Consider the following 8,413-nt stretch of genomic DNA (forward strand, 5'->3'; position numbering starts at 1 on the left):
ATTCAATCTGCAACAAATGTGTGGATCCAGCTGGTTAATTCATATTATATTCCCATCAAGTTTACCCTTGCAGAATGAGGAACCTAAGTCCTCTAACTGTTGCTGGGCTTGAAGTCCTAGCATCTCTGAACACTGACCTTGCTAACTGGAGCTGTTGGAAATTAAAGTTCAGCAACATTTGGAGTTCAAGAATGAATGATTAACGTTTATTCTAATTTATGTAGGTGATTTTATCCTATATTATCATAAGAAAGAAGACAACTGTGATAACGTGAAGTATTTAAACATGGAAATAGAGGTGAAACACTAGGCGGCTACCTTCATTTTAAAACAGAAAGCGAGTGGAATGGAGGCTACCATCTCATTTGGAAACAGAAGATAAAAACATAAAAGGCAATTGAGAAGCTCCACATTCACAGATGCAGACATTGCTGACGGAAAACGAATCTTAAACAGAAAAATGAGAGTGTCAACAAACATTATTGGAAACAGTAATTCCACAGCAGTTTAGGTGGCTATAATCTGGCTGAGAACAGGACAGCTGTACATTTTCAGGAAGAAATCTGATCTTCTGGGGAAGTTGAACCTAATTGGGCTAATTGGAACAGTGGATGGCTGCCTTTTCATGCAGAAAAAGAGGATAGATTTCAGCAGCCCAGGTAGAAACATGCTTGACCAAATAAATTGTAAATGTATTTTGGGAAAGATGAGCCAAAGATAACCATGAACCTTTAAAGACAAGCAAGCATATATTCTAGTTTTGCTAGATGGGGAAGATTAGATATCAGATAAAGCACATCAACATAAAGTATAATTATGCATGAGAAATACAAAAGAAAATATTAATCAGGTTGAAATACTGTCTAATAAAAGAGATGGTTCAACCAAGCTGTTACTAAGACACCATTATCACACTCTCGAAGAGATGCTGGAAGTAAAGAATCAGTGCATATTTGTAGATTGGAACTCATGAAGAGAATATGCACCTCAGAAATTATTATTATTATTTGTGTCCTTTATCCTATTGACCAGCACAGTCATTGGGAATAGAAATAGCAAGCAATGGATATCCTTTTTGTTATTTTTGTTTCTATTCTGTTTTTATTGCTTAAAAGTATGAATTTTTGGCAATGCATAATGAACTTGTACTTAAATACAGTATTGGGTACACCTAACTTGGTAGAAAAGCATATGAAAGGTCTTAACAGATCACTAGGTGAACATGAACAAATAATGTGATTCAGTAATTTAAAAGGCCAATAGAATTTTGGACCATATTAACAGAAGTGTTGCAACCAGATTACAGGAACTAATCATTCTGTTCTATATTCATTCATTCATTTTTAAGACCATTTAACTTCTGGACAATTCTGAATGGCTTACAATTGAATGGAAAGAATATATATCAAGAAAAAAATACAGCTAGTCAGAACACCAATTCCATTTCACCCATAAAACCAAAAACCAGAAGTCTTGACCACCATCCTTTCCCAAAGCCTGTGAAAACCACCAAGTTTTTTACAGTTTGCAAAATGTCAATAAGGGGGAAGCAGTACTGATCTCTGGGGATGACATTCCATAGATTAGAAACCACTATCAAAGAGACAAAAATACTGTTTGCTTGATTGGATATAGAATATGCTCACCTAGACGGACAAGTGGAACATGTAGAGATAGGAGATTCATTAAGTAGCCAGTCCCTATGGCATGAGGGCTTCATGGGTGATTATCAACACCTTGAATTGCACCCTGAAGCCAGCTAGTCACCAGTGCAGATCACAAAAGGGACACATATGTATACTGTGTCATGTTCATCACTTCCTGTACCGCTGCATTCTTGACTAGCTGTAGTTTCCAAGGTGTCTTCAAGGGAATAAAATGAACAAAAATAATAAATAAATAAGTTATAAAAAGAAAAATGTTTATTTTCTAACTGCAAATTCCAAAGTTCTTTCAATTGAAGAAAAAAAATAGATAGCTATCGTAAGACAGCAGGGAAGGACATGAAGTCCCTTCTTACTGCATTCTTAATAATTACCAGCTTTGCTTGTTCAGCAGTTGCTCTTTCCATTTTTAATCTAAAGATTAAAGAGAAACCTATATTTCTATTAATAACTCTTAGATCACAACAAGTGTCAACATATTGACAAGCTAAGCTAGTTTGATTGTGGCTAATACTTAAATGGGAAAGCACCAAGAAGTCTCATGGTTTTAGACTACATGAGAAAGTCAAGAACATTCTTGAAGACTGCAGCAAACCATGTCCATATTGCTGCCAAGACATTGATGTGCCCATGTACAATGAGTTAAAGTCAACTGAAAAGAGACTTTATGGACTTTGTATGCATGGGTTGCTATGTGCATTAAATATTTTGACACAAATTTCCATCAATAACTGTCATTTTTCTTATCAAAAAAATTTCTTTCTCAATAACACTTTCTTGTCCCCATCTCCCAACAGCAAGTACAACAACAACAACAATAATAAAGGCAACACACACCTCCTATCATTGTATATAGTTGCAATTCAAATAAGTTCACCTAGACTAGAGTTTGAGTCAATCATGTTAAATATTCTGTTAATTTTTAACAAAACATTTAACTTTTTCTACAATCTAGTAAATTGTTTCTGAACCTTGGCAACTTTATGATTTGAGGACTTCAAATCCCAGAATTCCACAGCCAGCAGTATGCAGTTGAAGTCTGCACATCATAAAGTTGCCAAGGTTGAGAAACACTGATAAAAGCTATAGGGGTCTATTCTCATGTCTATTTGTAAAATATGTAAAATATGAATTTGTAAAATATGAATTATTTATTTTAATTATAGGAAATTAAAAGGGGAGTGCAATGACAAAGCACCAGCCAGCAATTTTGTTTCCCCACCCCAAACTTAGTTTGAGCATGCTTAGGAAAATAATAAACAAGACTTAAGCCAAGGATCCACCAAGAATTTCACAAAGAAGCTCAGCTGGCACTCTTTAGAAAGAAGACAGAAATCTGGGAACTCAGGACCAAGAGAGAAAACAGGATGAAAGATCCACACCATTTGACCACAGGGTGCAAGGGGAGGGTTTTATAGCAGTAGCTGATAACTGGTCATATAATATAATTGGCTGTGAGAATGGCCTTGGGAGGCAGAAGGAAGAGCCACAGACAAGGCAATAGTCAGATAACAGATGTTATAAAAAATGTTTCAGAAAAGATCCTTTCTAGGTTTTTTGACTTCAAATGAAGGAGAGAGAGATTTGATTTCAGACTTGCCTGATTATGTTAATGTAATTTTATAATAAAACTAGAGCTACCATTCCTGATTATGCTTCTTGTATGGGCTACCTTAAAAGATTGGCACCGATGGGGCTACATTGCTCAACTGGAAGATTGATCTCTGCCAAAATCTTTAGGGAGAGGATGGGCAATTAGTAGCTCCAACCCAAAGGACAAACAGAAACAGAGAAGTTTTGCTAAGGGAAAGGGGGGGAATTAGAAGAGCTTGGTAAACACCCCTTCCAACCAACATATGTTGTCGAAAGGCATCTGTTTTAGTGAGCTGTAGCTCACTTTGTGAAGGCACCTTTGATATTTTTTACTGCTATTAGCTACAGTATAATGGCTCTCCCACACTATCTGCAAAGAAGATAGATAAGATAATCTTAGATTTTGCTGAGAGGATGTCCACTGAGGAAGCTGCATGGGTGAATTACCTGGGTGCCAGGTGTCTGTCTTCTCACAAGAAAAATATACTAATTGCCTCTGCTGTAAATACACATTTATCTTCTAACGGTAAAAAAAGGACCCAGCCAGGATTTTTTCTTTAACATTCCTCAGGGAAGGCAAAAAAAGAGGAATCCTTCCAATACATGTCTCCTATAATTTTCAAATGTTGAGAACTAAAATAAAGTCTTTAGAATGAAACAAGTAAAATTTTCCATTGCTGTCCGTAGATAAGGAGGAAAATAAAGACTAAAGCATCTTGTCTCTGGTAAATTGGAAAATATCCTTTCTTCTTCCCTTTCACTTGTCTTAAGGTAAAGGTAAAGGTTCCCCCGCACATGTGTGCTAGTCGTTTCCGACTCTAGGGGCCGGTGCTCATCTCCGTTTCATAGCCGAAGAGCCAGCGCTTGTCCGAGGACATCTCCGTGGTCATGTGGCCGGCATGACTAGACGCCAAAGGCGCACGGAACGCTGTTACCTTCCCACCGTAGTGGTCCCTATTTTTCTACTTGCATTTTTACATGCTTTCGAACTGCTAGGTGGGCAGAAGCTGGGACGAGTAACAGGCGCTCACTCTGCTACGCGGCACTCGGGATTCGACCCGCCAAACTGCCGACCTTCCGATCGACAAGCTCAGCGTCCTAACCCACTGAGCCACCGCGTCCCTACTCACTTGTCTTACAGGAGCTTATTATCATAACATTAGCAGAGGTCAATATTTCAAGAGTCAGGATTTTCTTCAGCTCCCTTCCATACAATTATGGTTTTATTTTGAATGTCTAAAGGCAGAGACCCATGTATTAAATTAAACTATTTCTAGCCACCCTAAGACCTGAAGATAATTTAAAGTAAGAGTTATTCTGATCCTCCCATTTCTCTTTCACAAACAGACTCCAGGCACACCAGCTTATAGTTCACTGCAACTCCATGTAACCAAGGAAACTAAGCACCTTCATAAACCATATGTGGATCTAAGAAATGTCCTAAAGGATTACATTTAAAACAGAAAGCTCCAGACCATGAAATATATCCTAAATCAGTTAAGCAACAAATAAATCAACAAGAAATACATCTCCTAAAGGAATTGAGCTGCCATCCTAGAACCAACCAGCAATTCCAAAGCAGAAACGCTTGCTCCTTCCTCTCCTGTTCCTAACATCCATCTGCTTTGGTTTAGTTGTAGTCATTATGTAATCTCAGCAATGATTTGTTTCTTCCTTTAAAAGGTTCATTAATAGGCAGTTTTCCTCCCTACTAATAACTGAAACCCATTCTAATTGATGACTACAGCATCTAGAAGAGGCAGCTTAATGTACACTTACAGTGATATATCAGATAATATCCTTGGATAATCATTGTTTTTAATCATTTACCATCCACTATTTAAAATGTACAAGAAGCACACAAACCCAGTGTGTAAGCCTTGAAATCTTACCTAAAACAACCTCTTACACTGAGTCAAAATCTCTTACACTCAAAATTCTAAATTTTTAAAGATCATTCTAATGAGAATTACTGTGGATCTTGGAGGCATGAATTGTGATGGAATAAAATGTGGCAAAGCTACTTTTGTAATGAATGAACAGTGTAACATACAGCCTTTATCTAGACAGCAAATAACCTTGATCTATGGTCAACAAAAATACATGGCCTTGACAATGAAATTGTAATGCCACATATTTTCTGAAGCCTAAACCTTTTAGAAGCCACTTCTGTCTTTTGTAAGTGGTATGCAACAATGCAATAAATGGAAACAATGTCAGCTGTAGCTTTATGCATTGTGGGCATTGCATAAAAATCAAAGTCGTTCAAGAGAGGATTTTTGCTTTTGGAATCTACAAGAGGTGGTTGCAAAAAAAATGACATCAGTATGCAAAATGGAACAGTGTAGGGAATTAATATAGATCACAAAAGACAGGGTAAGACTTTAGTAAATAAACATTGTTCAGGATTAGCATCAGTTCCTAGCATTTTTGCAAAATTACCAACATTCATTTTATACATTTTTTCTACTGATTCAACAAAGACGCTAGAGTCAGAAGCAGGTTCTTCTGGCACTTACTTTATGGAAACTTCCAGAATAATTAGTTTCTGTGAGTTTAAAAGTATTGCAACATATTTAGCCAGGCCAAATAATTGAACAACATTAAATGAACAGAGTTGTGCCTTAACAACTGGTTAGTTTATAGCCCGGTATACTACATACAATTCACACTTCTCCAGTTGAGCCCACCAGTGACAGCCACTGTACCCTTTTTCTACTGTTCCGATGGCTCAAGGACGCTTCAATTTTAGTAACTAGAAGGCATCTACCAAAAATGGTAGATAGATCTGAAAGCTGCTCAGAGAATTCCAGCTTGTTGTTTCAAGTGGTGTTTACAACCATTAAGTTGTCACTACTAATACATTGTACAAAACAAATGCTTTATTTAAATGAGATTACTTCATATATTCAATTTCTGGCTGTGTTCATACATTGCATTAAGCAAAATTGCAGCAGCTGTATTATGGTTTAGCATATTGGGTGACCTTAGCCACTGTGATTTGTAAACTATTCTTTAGGGTTTTGCAATCCATGTGAATTATGGTATTTTAAGCATTGCTTGATGTAATGAGTTATTCAAGTAATATCTCTTTAACTTGGTCTGGCACACTGTTAACCCAATGTCACTGCCCTAACTCCCTATCCGCTACATTAACCTTTTTTTTCCTAGTGATTTTATATGTGGGTGTGGGTGTATGTGTTTGCATCCCTCACACACACATACATTGATGGAGCAAATAATTAAGAAATTGTTTCTCCAGGATACTCTCAAACTGAACATTATATTTTTCTATTCCTGTGTTGGTTTTTTGCTGCTCCTTTTTCTATAAGAAATCATTTCACAGGTCCAGTAGGTGTATTGGCACTAAATGTAAAGGTAAGTCTGAAATTAGCAGCTTGAGAAAACAGCCCTCAAAAAAAGAAGAAATCCTGTGCTGGTTTATGTAAACATACACTCAGCTGTGCTCAATGGGGCCTATCAAAAGATTGGCATAGGATTACAACCTGAGTGTGTTTTGTTTGCCCAGGCAAGAAAGTACATGCACGGAATGTAAATTATTGAAAATTGATATGAACAGTAATACCAATCAGACATCTGGTTACAAGGCAAGTAGCTATAAGGTCACTGGAAACCCAGTAAATGATCTGCATTGAAATAGAGTCAGTCAAAAACAAACTCACTAGAACTCATCCCCAAAGCATTCTTATTGACCATGGATACAAGAAGTCTTTGATGAAGGGAACAGTTACTGCCATGTTAATTACTTCCATTTTATTTTCTTAATTGACATTGAGAAATCCAGTCTGATGTTGTGGTTAAGTCATCATGCTAGATATCAGCAGACTGTTAGGTCTAGTTTTACCTTAGGCACCAAATCAGCTAAGGACACTTTGGACCAGTGACTCTCCCTTGGGCTACTGATTGATATGAATTTGATATTTATATTAAGATGATTCTTTTAAAAATATGTATTGTGAAAAGAATAACTTTCTCAGGAAACAAGCCCTCAGAGAGCTATCTGAATGAAGAGCTTGTATATGATGGTTCAATATTATGCAACATTCTTCTGTCCATCATAGAATTAAAAAGTAGGATGGATTCTTTCTCATTCATGAATAAGAAAAGGCACCTTTCCATTAGTAAAAATACAACAGGATGTTCAGTCAAAGTACTAACCTCTATGGCCAGGTTGAATAAATGTTATACAGAGCCACTAATTACATTTTAAACATTTTGAATGTTTGTCCAAATAAATCAAGAATGTATCTGAATTTTCAAAAAGCTGACACAGTATTGCATTAAGTACTGTTTCAAGAAATAAATCTCAAAATGTGATACACGCTAGAGGTTTGGAAATGTATGATCTCATTAAAAAATTGCTGGCACTTGGAAAGATCTCTGGCCACCAATCACAGCCACAATGTGGCTTTAATTTATAATTTTTGTCCCCAAAGCTAAACCATTTAATATGATAATCAGCATCAATCAAGCAATTTTAGTTCTACATTTTGCAGTCGGAGCAGAAAATCTTTCTCCTGGGGACAAATTAGGCCACCCCAATGTGACATTTGAAAATAAATATTGTTCAATGAATAGTTGGATCGATTCACTATAGAAATGCATTGGAAGCTAGAAAGAAGTGTGTAATTACATTTTCAAAAATGCACAAGACAGACACATGCATGCATGTTGGTGTAAAAAGACAGCTTCTCTTGCAACATGTATTTTTCTTTGTTTCTTTATTTGTCACATGAAAGATATTGCACCCAAATACACTGTGTGACCTTCCATAAGTCACCATTAAGCTGACACAAGATCCTATTATGCTTGGATAGAGACTCTGTCATTGGCTCAAAATACTGCAGCCTAGTGCTTGATATTAGAGGAGAGGAGAACCTTATTGAGTGCCATATAATATATTGTGGCAAACTTCTTATTGCCAAAACCAATTCTGTACATCAGATGGAGTAAGGTAATATGTAATAATATCCAATTTTCTACTAATTTAGAAGCTTCTTCTAAAATAAGGCAACTATCAAGATGTAACTCCAGTGATTACTCATAAATCAAGGTGCCCATTAATATTAGATAAATCCTCGCCCATAGGGTACCATAAAATGCAATATTATATTATTGGTAAATCTGTGCTTTGT

Source organism: Vipera berus (genome assembly GCF_964194415.1).
Source record: "Vipera berus genome assembly, chromosome: 5".
Classification (NCBI taxonomy): domain Eukaryota; kingdom Metazoa; phylum Chordata; class Lepidosauria; order Squamata; family Viperidae; genus Vipera; species Vipera berus.